Raw genomic sequence first — 18,016 nt, 5'->3', positions numbered from 1 at the left:
TCATGTGCAATTGTTTGCTCAAATTTCTTTCCTAGAACATAGTATGCCCTTTCATTTGCAGATTCAATTCTTTTTTTTTCCCCTATAGTTATGAATACTTTCCTGTGGCATTTTTCTAGTCTCTATTTGTTAAATCATTAGTGTCGGAGTTCCCGTCGTGGCGCAGTGGTTAAAGAATCCGACTAGGAACCATGACACTGCGGGTTCGATTCCTGGCCTTGCTCAGTGGATTAAGGATCCAGCGTTGCCGTGAGCTGTGATGTAGGTCGAAGACGCAGCTCGGATCCCACGTTGCTGTGGGTGTGGTGTAGGCCAGCGGCTATAGCTCCAATTCGACCCCTAGTCTGGGAACTTCCATATACCACGGGAGCGGCCCAAGAAAATGGCAAAAAGACAAAAAAATAAAAATTAAAAAAAAAAATTAGTGTCCTGCATATTTATTATCCAGTCTTTAATTTCTTTCATTGCTCTTATTTTTTCTTCACCTTTGGTGTTACGGTTCGAGCCTTTTCTCTCACCTACTGATTTATTTTCAGCTGTATCTCCTTTTCTTTAGTTTGTAACGTGTTTATTATTTTCCCGCTGTCTCCTTCTTCTGATGCCCCACTGCCTCCTTAGTTTTGTCGCCGAAACTCAGCCTCTGTCCACCAGCACTAAACAGAAACACGAAGACCGAGTTTGGGGCAAAGGAGAAAAAGAGATTTATGGCTTTGCCAGGGGAGGGAGCTGCAGCGGGCTAATCCCTAAAGGCAGTGCCCTCCCTTGGGAGAGATTAGGAAGTGGCTTTTTCGTGTGGGAAGAGAAAACAGAGCCACAGATACAGAGCAGGGTCTTCAGAGGTGGTGTTCAGTGGCCCCAGGACTGGTTCTCTCGTTTTCAATGGTCGGGGGTTTGAGTTCTGCAGAAAAACATCCTACTATGCACACCCCTGGAGGAGCAGGAGATACCAGGACCCTGCCCCAAAGCTGCACTGCTGTTTCTCCACTGCTCTTGCCTGGTCTCTGCATCCACTCCTTTCCCCGACTGGCAACTGTGTGAACCTGCCCCTTGGAACTCAGGAAGCGTCAGACGTTGAAGGTTTGTCCCTAAAGAAATGGGGGACACAGAAAGGCTTGTGCCCAGGAGCCCTACTGGGCCCTGCTCGGTGTCCTACTCCTTTTTCATCTCGTCTTTTTTTTTTTAATCACCAGGTATATATCCCTTGCTTCGTAGGTTTCCTGTCTATTTAAATCCTTCGAGAGAGGGAAGAATTCGTTGCAGAATTTGGGTCACGTCTCCTTAGGTAAATTGGAACAGACTGTTCGCTGGCCTTGTGCGTGCTGCCCTCCTTGTGTGGGTACAAAGGGCAGGGGAGTTCCCGGTGTTTTTCCGTGGCTGCCTCTCTGATTCATATTCATCTCACTTCTTTTTGACCGTGGCGACTTGGGGCGCACAGAGGGTGCTTTATCCTTTCTTGTTTGGAGAAGGAGGGGGTGCCATCAACCATTACCAGAGGTGCTTTCAATCTTTCGTATGTGTATTACGAATTTGTACAAATTCCTATGCTTGAAAGTGAGCAGCCCCGTGGGGCCCTCCGAGGTACAGACGTTTTTTCCTGAGTCCCCCCATTTGTTGTGTGTAGGAAAAAGGTTTCAGCCTCTGAGACCTTCCCTAGGTTCCGAAGGGTAGATTCAGATGGTTCCTGGTAAGAGGAGGGAGGAAATGCAGAAACAAAGGCAGCCAAGAAAGAACCATGCGGCCGCGGGACGGGGTCCCGGAGCCCCTCAAGGGAGACGCACAGCATCTGATACACGTCTCCCAGTCTCTGCACCTAAGACCCTCACCCGCCCCGGGGGGAGGATGGTGGCTCCAGGCTGAGCGTCAGCACGTGGACCCCAGACTAGCTGCAACCAGAGGATTGATGATCCAGATTCCCGTTACACCACCAACCAATCAGAGGAGGGTGCTACATCCTGAAGCCTTCCTCCCAAATTCTGCCTATAAAAACTCTTCCCTGAAAACCAGTGCGGAGGGACCTTCAAGCTTTTTGAGCACGAGCTGCCCATTCTCCCTGCTCAGCCCCACCATACACCTGTCTCTGCTCCAAACTCCGACATCCAGCTGGTTTGGCCTCCCCGTGCGTCGGGCACATGCAAATGCGGGTCTGACAACCTGCTAACATTTCCTCCATCTGGTTATGGAAAGACCCCACGTCCACCAACAGCTCCCTTACGTCTGGGGATTTTGCTCCAGTTTAGAAATTGGCATCAAGGCTGCACCTGTGGTGGAGAAAGTTGTAAACAGATCCCGTCTCTGCTTGAAAGCAAAGTCATGTCCACGCCCCTACCAGCTGGGATGGCCGAAAAGACGGGTGGAATGTTCTGAGGTAGATCCGGACCCTTTTGAGAAACGGTTTAACTCCCAGGAGACTGGGTATGTCTTTTCCACAGGCACCGACTCTTTCCGTGGCTCCTGAATTGCCTCAGCTCACCGTTAGCGATAATGAGCTCACCCTCCAAACCATCTCGGGACACCAAGCTCCGTAAATTCTAGCCATTTCTTTTTTTTTTTTTCCCTCATTCTCTCTTGATTTGCAATTTCGCCATGCTACTCAGGAAAGCACTCCCATTCTGCAGAGACTTCTATTGTTGTGGTCTTGTGCTTAGTTTTTTTTTTTTTTTTTTTTTGGCCTGGATTGCCTCTTCACTCTCCTTAATCTGGTTTCCCTGGTTCGGGGTAGAACCGTGAGATGTGTCTGCAAATTTTTTCTATTAGCTTCTTGCCTGCACATGATTTCTGATGTGGTTAAGGTACTGACATCATGTGCCGATTCCTGCAGCAGTCCACTTCTCTATTTCGAGATGACACTTTCCAAGATTATGGCTATAAGACTATATTCATGCTTTGACTTGACTGCTCCTGGCATTTTCTTTTTTTCCCTAATATTTTGAAAACTGTGTATTTTGCTCTTTTAGTTGGAGTGGGAGAAAAAAAGTGTGCGCCATTTCTCAGCAGACCCCTCTTCCTAGTAGTTACCAGAATTTATTTAAATTAAGTCACCCAATTACTTACAACATTTCCAATAAATAAATAAATTTTTTTTCTTTTCTTTTCTCTTTTTAGGGTCACAGCCATGGCATTGGGAAGTTCCCAGGCTAGGAGTCAAATCCAAGTTGTAACCGCCAGCCTACATCACAGCGCACAGCAACACCCATCAGCAACCTACACCACAGCAACGCCAGATCCTTAACCCACTGAGCGAAGACAGGGATCGAACCTGCATCCTCGTGGATGCTAGCTGGATTGCTGACGCACGGAGCCACCACAGGAATGCCAAATCAATGAAACCTGATTCGCCTGGAGTAAATCTGTGAGGAATATATGTGAAATAATCAAAGAGTGAAGAAAGAGTTGCACGGAGAAAGCAGTGCTGTGAAAATCAAGGGCCACTGGGGACATTAAAATAGAAGCTGCCGAAGAAATTCACCACCAGTGCACTGCTGAGAGAGAGCATGAGGAGAGAGAGCAAAAATGACAAGGAAGATGTGCTGGCCTCCAAGCTGATATTCAAACTAGTATTTCAATGATTCCCACACTGTGTGACATCACTGGGCAAGTCCCTCACGTCTCTCAGCCTCAGTTTTCTCAGCCGAAGAGTAGGGATTAAAAAACTATGCCTGTGTTACAGCAGGCAGATGGCAAGGCATGAGCAGAGACGGGGGCATGGGCCAGAGGGCAGGAAACCACACATCATGCAAACAGCAGGGTCCATGGGCAGACCGAGAAAAGCAGGCACCTCCAGACTGACCAGAAACCACACATTTGGGGGTGATAAGTACCCTGGAGGCAGACAAAGAAATGTGGAAAAGGCCAGGAATCTCCAGCATCTGAATGGAACTCGTCACTCATTAGACTCTCATTACAATAAAATTAGCTATGCAGATGAGAAGGACCTGTCATGCAGCAACACGGTAACAATTCCCATCAAATCCAAATAAAGCCAAAAATCCTTCCTCATTTCCAGAAGGTAGAGCCGGAATGAAAATGAGGGACTACAACCCCCAAACCCCTCCTCTCCAGTGAATAGTCCGCCTATGCAATTGGATGCCCTTTATTTATTTATTTATTTTTTAATTTTTGCCTTTTTGTCTTTTCTAGGGCCGCACCCGCAGCATATGGAAGTTCCCGGGCTGGGGTCTAATCGGAGCTGTTGCTGCCGGCCTGCACCACAGCCACAGCAATGCGGGATCCAAGCCACATCTGTGACCTATACCCCAGCTCATGGCAACACCAGATCCTTAACTCACTGGGCGAGGCCAGGGATTGAACCCCCAACCTCATCGTTCCTAGTCAGATTCATTAACCACTGAGCCATAACAGGAACTCCTGGATGCCCTTTATAATGGCTGCCCCCCACTCAGGGCGGCTGCCCACCTCTCCTCTCTTTAAGAGCTGTCTCTCTCACTTAAACAATTCCTCACTTGACTTTCTCAATTTCCGGCTCGTTTCTGAATTCCGTTTGCAATGAGACAAGCAACTTCCCTGTGGGCACACCTACACCAGAGCCCCTTTTAGGGTCAAAGGAGATAATATATAAAAAGGTTTCATCATGCCTGGCACAGAGAGAGCCCAGGAGATGTCAGCTAATTATTGTGATTCGCAATCATGCCTTTGAAACATCAAAAGGAAGAGAGACAGGCTGCCAGTTGTGACATCTCTGTTCTTTTATCCCGAAACATTCAGGTCTTCCACGGATATGCGTCAACCAGATCTGAAGCTTGTGTTTCACTGTCTAAGCAGCCTCACACATAAAGGATGACCCCTGAGTTTACCTATTGAATCAAGAAACAAAAGGAGTGGATTAGCAATGAGATCCTGCTGTGCAGCCCTGGGAACTGTGTCTAGGCACTTACGTGGAGCCTGATCACGTGAGAAAAAAGAAGGCATGTATGTGTGTGTGACGGGGTCACCATGCCGTACAGGAGAAAATTGACAGGATGCTGTAAACCAGCTATAATGGAAAAAATAAAAATCATTACATAAAATGGTAAAAAAAAAAAAAAGAAACGAAAAGGACAGAGGATCAGGAGACACGAAAGAGGAGGAGGCATTTATCTAGTTCTTAATGGGTAAAGCGGATTTGACAGAGTTGTGCTTGCATTAATTCTGAGACGTGACCATTCCCTTGGGCTCTAGCGGGGAAGAGTCCGGGCACTTGAAATAGCTTAACAATTTAGATTGCACAGCAACTTCAAGGTCAGACCTCCCTCAGGGCAGTTAGACGGGCGGAGAACCAACCAGCAGAAGTTTACAAACAATCCCCATACAACCAGGAGGAATCGGATACAACGTCCAGAGTTGGGTGGGGTGGGGGAGGGGGACAGCACAGGAAATTTAACATAATTCTTGGAAAAAGGAGCAAGGGAAAGGGGGACGCGTACTAACGACAGCAGCAAGGCTAGAATAAGAACAAACGTTAGGGCTAAAAACAAAAAGGACAATAGGAATAGGAGGAAGCAGTTCAAGAGCCTTTACCGCAGACCAGACATTGTCCTAAGATGTAGACAGATAAACAGATATGCATTAATCCTTACAGAAATCCCATGAGGAAGGTACAGCTCTACAGAGATGAGGTGACAAAGACACAGGGAGAGTCACACGGCCAATGGTCAGATAAACTGGGGCTCGGGCTGGCTCTTTGCAGGTGCAGTGTTACTATCACAGTCTTCCACAGGGATCCAGCGAGAGGTGGCTGGCAGCTGGTGGTCCAGATGACTTTGGGAGCAAAAAAAAAAAAAAAAAAAGGTCTTTTAAAAAAAATATTTTATCAAATTTATTTTTTGCCTTTTTAGGGCTGCACCCACAGCACATGGAGGTTCCCAGGCTAGGGGTCCAACCGAAGCTGCAGCTGCCAGTCTACACCACAGCCACAGCCACATCAGATCTGAGGGCGTCTGCCACCTACACCACAGCTCACGGCAACACCGGATCCTTAACCCACCGAGTGGGGCCAGGGATCAAACCTGCATCCTCACAGATGCTAGCTGGGTTCGTTTCTGCTGAGCACGACAGGAACTCCCAGAAAAAAAATTTCTAATGAGGATTTCATTTTTGCGGTTTGCCTTGGTGCATGCTTTATCTCCTGCCTCTTCCCACAACATATTCAGGAGAAGATGCAACTCATACTGGGCAAAGCCAGAATGCCCAGCAGACTCGATTCTGCCTCTCTGTCCTATTCGCTGTGTGATCTCAGCCTCTTTGGTTATTCAGGTTTTTTTGGGTTGTTTTTTTTGTTTGTTTGTTTTGTTTTTGTCTTTTTAGGGCCACACCCACGGCATGTGGAGGTTCCCAGGCTAGGGGTCCAATCAGAGCTGTTGCTGCCGGCCTGCACCACAGCCACAGAAACGCCAGATCCAAGCCTCGTCTGCGACCTACACCACCATTCCCAGCAATGCCAGATCCTTAACCCACTGAGCGAGGCCAGGGATTGAACCTGCGACCTCATGGCTCCCAGTCGGATTCGTTTCTGCTGCGCCAAGATGGGAACGCCAGTTACTCAGTTTTAAGGAATGTTTCTACCATCCATCCAACGACAAAAAAAAATCCAGGAACCTAGTGAGGCAGCACACTAACTCGGGCAGTCGGTGCAGGAGCATGGGCCTTGACGCCTCCTTCTTGGCTATGACTATTGATGAACATGTGTGGCTTCAGGGCTTCAGGCCTTGTACCTACGCTGGGATGGACATTCGTCTCTAACCCACTCCTCAGCTGAAAGAAAAGGAATGAGAGGAATGGTGACTCAGTCCAAGGGAACAGAAGGGCAAAGACACCGTGAGAATTACGGCACCCTCCACCTCTGAGGCCCTATTGGACAAGGACGGATGTAGGTCACCGGGCAGGGCCAATGGGAGAAGACCGCATCTTTCTGGACCCCACGTTGGGACCCCTCGCCCATCTTTAAGGGATAAAACCCTATAGGACAACAGAGAGCTGGCTCTCCTTCCCCCTCCCAGCCTGTCCTGGGAGCTGTTTGCTTTCCTGTAATAAAGACTCTGCTTGCTTGCTGCCTGGGTGTCCTCAAGTTCATTCTTTGACTGCGTGAGCAAGAACCGGGACGCCGGTAGCATCCTTCTGGCATCACTCGTCACCCCCGCGGGTCATGGCCGGTCCTCACACTCCATCTCCAGTCCGTCAAATCCCACACGTCTTCGCCCCTGACATTGGCCTCCCGCGCCTGTTTCCTTCCCACAATACCTCCTAGAGCTTTGTGAAGATTGTAATTACATTAATGATGAAAAAAGTGAGAGCAACGTCTGGCTCTCAAAAAAATATATATATTAGCCTAGGCATTCCCTCTGTGGCACAGTGGGTTAAGAACCTGACTGCCGTGGCTCTGGTTGCTGCACAGGTGTGGGTTTGATTCCCAGCCAGGCGCAGTGGGTTAAAGGACCCAGCACTTGTCACCGCTGCAGGTCAGATTCAATCCCTGGCCTGGGAACTTCCATATACCAAGGCTGTAGCCGTTACAAAAAAATACCAGCCTAAAGAAACTCTGTAAGGCTTACGTCCATGCTCCTCCTGTTCTCTGCACTGAAGCTGGGACGGTCCTTTCTTTCCAGGACGAGTTTTGACCACGTGCCTGCCTTACTTAACCCTTTCCCTGGACTCCTCCTTGCTCGAGTGATGGAAATCCCTGCCCAGGGACACCCGGCTTTCTCTCCAGTTCATCTCCCACGAGGCTCCCCCTTTTCCTCCGGACTCATCACCCCTCAGCTTCCAGAACACCCCGCCCTCCTTCCCAGCAGCTGCTTCGCTTTGCACGTGGCGGTCCCTCCACCTGCACACTCTCTCCCACCCCCTCCCCTGTCCCAAGGCTAAGCCACCTCCTTTCACTTCCTGGGGAGGCTTCTCTGATGTCTGCCTGCCCCCCGCCCCCCTCGCCCCCAGGTCAGTCTCCTTAGATGATCTGGGGAGGCTGTATGTGACCCCATTCTGCACTTTGTCACACGGGGCACGGTCTGTGAACCCCCGTCTCTCCCTTTAGACTGACACTAACCTCCCTTCCCCAGGAGGCTACTCACAGCTGGATGGCCCAGAAGTTTTCTCAGAAGCCAAAGGAAAAGCTCCCCCTGCCCCCCAACCTGGCCCCAGGTTCCCCTTCCTCCTCAATCCACCTGTTGAACTTTCTCTGCAACAGTAACTCTTTGTTGGGACCTGTGCTGTGAGCCTTTATAGAGAACTTTCTAGAAACACCACCCCACGTCCACCCCGGCCTGTTCTCCAGTGGGACATCCCCCCAAGTCTGAGCTACATGAGCTAGAAGATGCAGCAAGGTTGGGGCGGCCGAGGGCGGGGGTTGGAGATCCCCAGCCTTGACGCTCCGGGTCCCACACAGTAGCCTGTCCTTGTGTGTGTCTGGGGAGAGGGGGTTGGGGTCGGGTGGGGATGAGGGAGCTTCCGAAGGAGCATGTCGAGATGCAGGGAGCGGTTCCAATCCTTCCTTCTCCAAAGCGACGCACAGGCTTCCACCCTCCCACAGCCCAGAGGGTGACTTTAACTGCGCACACACCACCGGCACCGCCCCATCTCCGACGTGGTCCCGTCCGAACCAGAAGTCACACACCGGAGGTCCCCCGGCCAAATCCAACACACAGAGTTCGATGGGCGAAAACTACCAAGTTTCACACAACGATCCTGATGTCCAGCTGCTGTGGGAAACACTGAAAGATCTGCCTCGGCTGGAGCTGAGTACAGGTGAGCCCGTGCAGCAGGCAGGGTACCGTCTCCGGCAAACAGCCCGCCACCCCCTCATCCACCTGGCCGGCCCGTGAGCAGCTGAGGGTCTCGGCTCTAGCCTGACTCGGAAGGTGGGAAAGACGTTATTTCCCTGCCTGTTTCTTAGCTTTCAAGGCCGTCTCACCCACGAGAGGGTCCGTCCTTTGCCAGAGCCCCAGGACAGGAGTCACCTTTGGGTGTCCTTTCCTCACTCCATTTCCTATTGTGTCCCCAAGGGCTCACGGGAAAAGAAAAGCTCCTTTGCCAAACCATCAGTCTCTTAACAGCAAGCCCTTTACCTTTAAAAGTGTGGCTGGAATTTCTAAACAGCTGCTCTTCAGGGCCAAACGAAATTCTAAAATTAGGTCCAGCCTCCTCCCCCAAATGATTCCGTTTGTACAACTGAACACAGGTTGGCAGGAATGATAGGAGTGTGGGGGAGGGGGAGGGGAGAAGGATGACGTTATCAGACCAGAAAGAGGCTGAGGGTCTGAGGTCCAGCAGTGGCCACAGCAAGAAGAGGAGGGGCCAAATGCCATCAGTTGGGACCCAAAAGGTCATCTGCCCTTTCGGTAAACAGAGGACACTGCTGCTATCAGCCACCGTAGCTCTCCCATCCCGTGGTGCCCCCTGAGGGGGATGCAGGTTGCCTGCCGCCAAGCCATCGCCAAAGCAGCTGATGCCAGCAGTGTACCCGAGGGGTTCCTGGTCCTAGGCAGGGAAGGTGCATCTCAAAGGAATGATTTCAATCAGCCCAGACTCGGCATCTTCCCATACACAGAGAAGCACTCAAATCATTTACTTGAGATGTCTGGTTTTTCTCTAATGAGCAATAATCTTCAGATGTTCCAGTCTTTAGGGTTGTTGTTTTTTTAATTTTATTATAATTGATTTACCTTGTTCTGTCAATTTCTGCTGTTCAGCAAAGTGACCCAGTCATACATACATACACATTCTTTTTCCCATATTCCATCAGGGTCCATCCCAAGAGACTGGATCGAGTTCCTGTGCTGTATGGCAGGACCTGCTTGCTTATCCATTCTACATGGAAGAGGTTGCATCTACGAACCCCAAACTCGCCATCCCTCCCACTCCCTCCCCAGCTCTTTGGGGTTTGTTTTGTGTGTACGTGTGTTTTAAACTCTTATACATCCTGTCTGCTCCTTAACCTCTCTGGAACAGCCCCTCAGAGATTTCTGAGAGGTGGTCTCCTGGGCTTAAGCCCCCAGTAAATCCACTGAATTAAACAATTCTCAATTTTTAGGTTATGCTTTTTTTTTTCAGTTGACACAGTGTACCATGAAAATAACCAGCAGTGCCATCATCTCTTTGTGACAATGATACACCAATTTACCATCATCACCTTCTGTATTTTCATCCTCCCACCCCAAGATTTAATGATCACCTCTTCCCTTGGACCCAAACAGGTGTTTTTAAAATCTCTGGGTCTATAATGAAAACATTTACAGGCTCCAATTAAAGTTGAAGGAAAACTATGGCTTTGGCTTCTAACCAACGGGCTCAACAACCATGGCCATCAAATCAACATCCAGTTTAGGGGCAAGACAGTGGCTACAAGTTGCGATCGAGGGAAACACAGGATCTGGCTCTTAGGAGGGGAAAAGAAAAAAATTCTACCAAAAAGTTGGACAGTAGTTTCATGCTGGTCCTCTTCTTGGTAAACACACCAAGTGTGCGTGTGAGGCGACGTGCGAAATTCTCCATGGACCCTGTTTTCCCTGCAAATATAGATCACAAGTGCTTGACCTTGCTATGGAAAACGAGTGAGAAGATGATGCTTAAAAGTAATTGGTCTGGAAGCAGGAGAAAGGGAAAAAAAAGATAAAATACTGTTTCCTTTCGCCATCAACAGGTGCTAAGAAGCAATACGCCAAAAAAAAAAAAAAAAAAAAAAAAAAGGCTTGGAAGATGGAAAGAAATGATCTTATATCTTTTTGTTCTTAATAGTGAGCTTACCTCTCTCATCCTCCACACAGTCAATGCGGCACCAAATTAAGATGAGGACCAGGAGCTAAAGGCTCTGGGGTAAATCTGACTGCTCCTCAGGTCCCTACTGGAAACACGTGGGTGCACTGGCGGGATTAAGAGGATGCAAAGGTGAGTCACGCAGGGGTCAGTGACAGCGGGAAATGGTGACATTTTACCCTGGCCAGAAAGGCACGATGGGAGAGAAGCGTCTGGGAGTCTAGACAGAGCTGGAGGCACAGAAGGGGAGCACCTATGGAGAAGAGTCTCTGAACTCTCCGTCTCCATCCAGTTTCCTGCTGTGGCTCCCATTGGCCAAACCCAACTGGAAGTCAAAGGTAACGGGAACCCAAGTCATACAATCCACTGGGCTCCGTCTCCAAGGGCACAGAGCAAAGCAGAGAAGAGAATAAATCAGGAGCCAGGGGGGAGGGAGGTACATAGAAATTACCCCGCACAGCCCGAGACCAGAATCCGAAGGTGCGGCTACGGCTGCGGGTCTTCAGTTTGATTTTCTCAATCCAGAAAAGAACAGCAGCCCGAGAGCCGCGCTTGGGTGGCCAATCAAACACCTGAAAGGAATCTGCTTTTCCAATTTTCCGAAGAAATTAAGAAATTTCCATCATCTTCCCCCAGGCCGTGATGTCAGGCTGTTTTAGTCTCCGCTAAGCTACTTCAAACACTGTCACGTATTTCTATAAACTTGAGCTATGGGAGTTCTGCTTTCACGGTTTCAATATACAGTCTAGAGGCAGAGGCGGTGTCGATACGTCACGGGTGTTCTGGCCACGAGAGGCACCGCCACACGGTCCGGATGGACGAGCCAACGGGCCCAGCCAGACCCGGCGGACCTCCTTGGCTTTGGGGGGTTTTATTTTAAAACCTGAATATTTATACAGTTTGCCTTCTTTGGGAGGTGATAGATTCTACGAACCTTCAAGAGCGCTCATTTGCTTTATCTTTTTGCTAAGAGAAGCCAGGCGGCCTGGCGGAGGGGACCAGCTGCCTTGGCTTAGCTGAGCCATACCTGCTGTTATTAAACACAGGGCAGAATTATTTGAAGTTCAATTTTTACATTAAACATAATAATTTTGCTCTGTTTGGATTCCTGAGGGCTCCTTGGACACTCTAATTTATTTCATTGCTCTGATCTGCTTCTCCCCCCACCCCCCTGAATTCCACTCTTTGCTAAGGGAGTTGTTGGGAAGGGGTGGGGGCAGCAGGAACAGGGAATCAGATGGGAAGAAAATACAAGAACGGTCCCCGAGAGTCTGGTCCCTCCCGGTTGGGCTGGAAGCGATGGGCAGATCAGTTTGTATCATCGAGAGAATGGAATTAAGGCAGGTGAGAGGTCTCCCTCCACGGATAATTCGTCTGACACCGAGTAGCTCTAGCATGATTGCTTTCACAGCCTTTTTTTTTTTTAACAGTTTCTGTTGGTGAACCAGTGGTGCTGGAGCTATCCTGACCTGAAGGGGGATTGCAGGGCTTCCAGGCTGCATGACTTGCTTTCTTTCTCTGACCATCAGGCACATCTTGTTACCACACAGGCTGGGGCTGATGCAGAAGAACGAAACCCCCTGGTCTTTCCCTGGAGGAAGTTTGAGCAGCACAGGTAAGGGCAATGACCTGTACTCCTCTGAGGTCAGGCCCGGGAGACATGGCTGCAGGGCTTGGCACACTGTAGGGGCTCAAGACATGGCAGTTCCTTCCTTTCCTCTGTCTCAAAGGAGACGCCCAGCATAGCACAGGGAACCACACACACACACACACAGAGGTCACTTCTTGCTGTACAGCAGAAATTGGCACAACATTGTAAACCAACTGTACCCTAATAACATTTTTTTTTAATTTAAAAACAAACACACAAAAAGGAGAAGTATCGGGCCTTGGAGTCAATACCTGAGACCCATGAACCCTGAACTTGCTTCGGGAGAAAGTGCTAGAGGAGCCTTGCCAGGATGCGGCAATAGAAGCCTTTGGGGGAAGGAACATTACTTGCCCCCAGACTTACTGAGGACACCTCAGGGCCCAAAAAAGCAGCCCCCTCATCTCCCCACCTGGGAGGACGCCCCTCATGGGATCCACAGACAATGTCAGTTTCAAATCGAGCTGCAATTTCTAGAACACGGCAATGTCCGAATCCCATATGGTGTCTGCAGACAGTTCATTCATTCGCATTGCACCGTCCCTTCTAGGCCTCCCTTTAAAAAGAAACTGAGCAGCCAAGACGAAGCAAGGGCTCGGACGGGGGCCACCAGAGCCCACTTTTATCTGGACACCGACTCCAGTATACATTCTTTAAAAAGATGTTCTGACTCTTGAGAGAAATTGCAGGTGCACAGCAAAACTGAGCAGGAGGCCCAGAGATTTCCTATAACCTCCCAGCTGCCCCCACAACCCAAGCATCACATTGGCCTCTGACACAGCTCAGTGACAAGATGCCAAAGCTGCGGGCAAGCAGCCTGTCCACGGCAGCACAAAGGACCCCCTGGGCCACGTCTCCTCTTGGGCAGAAAAGAAGATGTTTAAAGCCCATGACAAGCGTGTGATGGAGGAGACGCTGGTCTTGGAGCTGGCGGGGTCACGGGCTGCATCCGTCTTTGTACCAGCTGTATGGCAGTGCCTATGGACGCTGGAAGGGCCTGGAAGATTCTGGAAAGCCGTGAAGTTCAGCGAGGCCCTCGCCAGTGTATTTATGAACGCTGCTTTCCAATGACTGCCTGCGTGGACCGCTTCAGAGGGAAATAATGAGCATGAAATTCAATTATACAGGCGCCCGCTTAACCCTCTCAACCAGAATTGTGCGCCTAATCTTGCATTTGGAGGATCAAGTGAAAATCTAAAGCTGCGCTCCTTAGGATGGCGTTGGATTCCCTTTGTGACTCAGCCAAGAGAATTCCCTGCGACCCACGGCTCTCGACTTCAAAGGCGGCGAGCGCGGCCCTTCATTTCTGCTTTCTGTGCACGGAGGGAAGGGGGCCCAGGCGAACCCCCCCCCCGCTCCGTGGCACCTCAGGGGCACGGCCCGGGGGAGGGATGAACTGCTGCTCGGAGCTGGGCACACTGGCCAGTCCGGGGAACAGGTGGCACCTCGTGCTCTGTGGAGCTGGCCACGCTGGCCAGTCCAGGGAACAGGTGGCACCTCGTGCTCCGCTTGCGCAGCTGCCACATGGGAAGGAGCCAGATAAAGGCCCTGGATGGCCCAGGCCTTGAGGGACCCCGGGCCAAAAGCACGGCTGGCACTGCAGAGCCTCCTGAAAGGGCACTGCTTCCAGGACCCTGTCTGGCCTCCTTGCAAAGCCTTTTCTCTTGCCTCTTCCCCCTGGACCACGGAAATTACCTCTCACACTCCGGGAGGCTGGGAAGCCTGGGATCCAGGTTCATTCCACCCACGGGGCTCAATTTCATGTCCCCCCCCACCCCCGCCGCCATGGGACCACAGTGCACTTGCCTTCATGGGTGATCTGGCACCGACCATGAGGTCTGGCCCCGTTGCAACGCCGTTACATGTGTGCAGGGTGCGTGTCTGCACAGCAAAGCTTCCGGAACAGCACCTGTTCCGTGGGGACTCAGGCAGTGAAGCTTGAAATCGCAGCACGTAGGGGAAAGGTGCTCCCCCGAAGCACTTGGCCCTGCGTCTTCCACCCCCTCCCGCTCAGAGGAGAACCTGCGACACTTCCCTAAGCCCAACCCAGACCCAGAGCCACCCAGGGGCCCAAAGCCCAAGACTTCAACACCCGCCAGGACCATTTCGCATCTTTCAGGACAAACCCGCCCTAGAAAATGGGAAGTGTGACTGTTTTTCAGTTGCGTCATCTTTCCCCAAAGGTAGATGTATAAAGGACGATGAGAAAGAGTGGACAGGGGTCCTACCGACAGCAGGGGAAGCTCAGCGCTCGGGTCCAACATCAAGAACTTCCTGACAACGGGGGATCTGACCTACGAGAACGAGACCACCAGGGAGTCCGCTCCAAAGCAGCTCGCATGTCCAAAACCAAAGTCTTCATCCGAATGTGTTTCTTCCCAGAGCCAAAGGGCCGTCTTACCTTCCTCCCCATCCACGGGTCCACCTACCACCTCCTCCCCACCCCTCCCCGTGAGCAGCCCACAGGAGGGGGCTCTCCCCCGTCCCCTCACTTTCTGTGGGACTTGGGATTCATCAGCACTTACTTAGTGATACCTACTGTTGTCTGCAGACCCCCCGAGTTTTTGGGGGGGAGGGGGGATAGAGAAACAGTCTTGAAGGGTAAGGTCCCTGCTGTCGCAAGCCCACGGTGCCGGCGGCAGAGGGCACGTGCAGGTGCTCAACAAGGAAACCAATACACAAAGTGCTTCTGACTCGCGGTACAGGTTAAGGGACAGCAGTTGGGATCTCCCCAGCCACCCGAGGAGACTCTCTCTAGGAGAGGGCAGTGGGAGAGGTGACCACGAGCTGCTGGCAGAGGAAGCCAGGTGGGTGGCAGGCGGAGGGGGGGCTCCCAGGAGGAGGGAGGGGCAGGGGCGCTTGTTGGAGAGACACAGACACAGCCATGTGATCTGCCTCTGTTCAGCTAGAGGAGGGCGGACACGGCTGCTGCCAACTGTCTTCCCTGGGAAGGGGGTCCTTTCCGACCGTTGTATAAGGAAAGGTCTGGAAGGACCACAATCTCCAGGTGGGTTTTATTATGGACAAGCAACATTAGTGCTCTGAACATCACGTATCCAACCCCCAACAAGACGGCATCTGAAGACGAAGCTGGGCAAGTAATTACGGTCAGATGAGGTCACGAGGGTGGGGCCCTGGTTTGATGGGATTAGTGCCCTCTTAAGAAGGGACACCAGGGAGTTCCCAGGTCAGCGGCTCAGGCTCAGCGAAAACTAATCTGACTAGCATCCAAGAGGATGTAGGTTCATCCCTGGCCTCACTCACTGGGTTAAGGATCTGGCATTGCCATGAGCTATGGTGTAGGTCACAGACACAGCTTGGATTTGGCATTGCTGTGGCTATGGTGTAGGCCAGTAGCTACAGCTCTGATTCCACCCTTAGCCTGGAAATCTCCATATGTCATGGGTGCAGCCCTAAAGAGAACCACCACCACCAAAAAAAAAAAAGACACCAGAGAGCTTGCCTGCCTTCTCTCTCAAACTCCCCCCACCCCACCCGACCTTGCCAGATCCTGGATCCCAGGCTTCCCACCCTCCTGAAGTGTGAGAAGAAATTTCCACGGTCCATGGGGTTGTGCTATGGCAGCCCAGGCTAACAGAGGTCGACCCATGTGCTTGGCACTGGAGAAAGAGTCTCCAAGTTCTCTTCAATCAACAAGTCATGGAGCCAGGGATCAGCAGCCTCTCAGGCCTGCAGGACTCACACCCACTCTGCTTATTAACAGGTCCTGTGACCCTCCACTCAGAGCTCAGCCAGGCATCTTCAGGAGGTCCTGAGAGGCAGTCGGAGAACAGTCATCAGTCTTGCGTTCCAGGCTCCCTGCCTGGCCAAGGCACTTTTAAAACCGTGCCACTCCACTGTCCCCATAGCTCAGTCACAGGTGTTCAGGCTGAGGGTGACCTCCACCCTCTTTTCGCAAAGCCACAGGCCTCCAAGTGCCAGGACGAGGCCCTGCGAACATCTCTCTGCGCCCCTGCCGGATCCTCTAGGGTGACAGGTGCTTCCGCTTCTGCCTGTGGCCTGGGAGCCACTGAGCTCTCCAGGCCACAGTGACTGGCTGCCCTAGGTGTGGGTAGCCAGTTACCACATGCCAATTCGTCACTCATGCCCTGTGTGACCTAGTCCCAAGGTCAAGCTACACGTTGACTAAGAGACCTACCAAGCCTCCCTGGATTCTTGGCTTCTGTTCACGTCGAGCCGTGACCTAGAGGCGGCTTTCCTGCCTATGGAGAGGGTCTGCTGAAAGGGAAAAACAAATCGACTTCCTGCATCGACTTCCTGCAGAGGAAGGTAGGGGTGTGTGTGTGTGTGTGTGTGTGTGTGTGTGTGTGTGTGTGTGTGTGTGTTCGCCGGGGCTAGAATCAAGATATATGTCCTCATTGTGCTATTGCCAGTAGACGTCTGACTCGCGCCCCGACTCCTGACATGTGTTTGTTCAAATGTCACACAGCTCATGGTCCGAGAGGGAGCCCGGCGGGGCTGTGACACTGAGCAGCTGAGGACTCCCGAGCTTGGCAGCCTCCTGGGCGTGCTGCGCGTGGCCGGCAGCCAGAGCTGGCGCGGCAGGGCGCGTGGGGCCCCGCGTATCCGTGTGCACAGAGGCACACGCACAGGCACACACGGGGCAGGTGAGAGGCCCTCTGTCCCCTGGAGACACTCGGTTTCTTCCACGTCATTTGCACCCCCAAACGGTGCTTGGCACACTCTTGTCCTGGGGACTGGATTCCTTTCATGTGGTTCTCTGTGCTAACGAGATGAAATCAGTTCCAATAGGTACTGGTTTAATGGCGATGATAAACTTTTACTGAACTTGAACGCATTAAAATGAAATGTAAGCAGTAGGTGATTCTGGCATTCTCCTGGGGTCTCTTCCAATTTGAATGAAGCCAGCACGCCTCTCTGGAAAATAACAGCTCCCAGCCCGGCTCGCTTTATGTGCTTAATTAAAAGCTATTTTTATGGCACAAAAAGGAGCTCAACAAAGTGATTGCGTTCCTTCTCTTCGCTAGAAGTTTAAAGAAACCACATTTCCAAGTACAAAAACAAAAACGGATGAGTCTTTACTTTAAAAACTGTTAAAAAAAAAAAAAAGAGAGAGAGAGAGAGAGAGAGAGACCCACTTCACATTTCACACAAAGAGCAGGTAATGCGCTGTTTTACAGCGGCCTGTCTGCTCCTCTGTGATCTGTTTTGTCTGTGAATGGGATTATCGTGGTGGTTTATTGAAAAGGAGCCAAAAACGATGTTAAGTAAACTGTTTACACAAAGCCACCAGGGTGAAAGATCCAAACGCAGACTCATTTCAGGTTTTAACCAAAATAAACTTTATTGGAGTTTCAACGGGACACTTAAAGCGTCCCGGGTCCGGGCAGCTTGCTGAGCGTGGAGCACGCCGGACGATGCAACTGCTCACCTCGGAAGCTCGCCTCTCTCTGCAGCGCTCCCGAGGCGCTCCCTCGGGCCGGGAAGGCAGCCGGGCTCCCCGGCCAGGCCCCTGTCACCGTCCGGGCCAGTCCCGAAAGCCAAGAGGGGGAGGCCTGGCTCTCCGGCGTGGCAGGGGGGAGATGCAGAACTGTCAGGAACCTTCGCCCCGCTCCTGGGCAAAACAGCTCTGTGTTCTGGGGAGTG

The sequence above is a fragment of the Sus scrofa genome, chromosome 12 (genome assembly GCF_000003025.6).
Source record: "Sus scrofa isolate TJ Tabasco breed Duroc chromosome 12, Sscrofa11.1, whole genome shotgun sequence".
Classification (NCBI taxonomy): Eukaryota; Metazoa; Chordata; class Mammalia; order Artiodactyla; family Suidae; genus Sus; species Sus scrofa.
The sequence above is the reverse complement of the archived record's forward strand: the minus strand, read 5'-3'. Positions refer to the sequence as shown.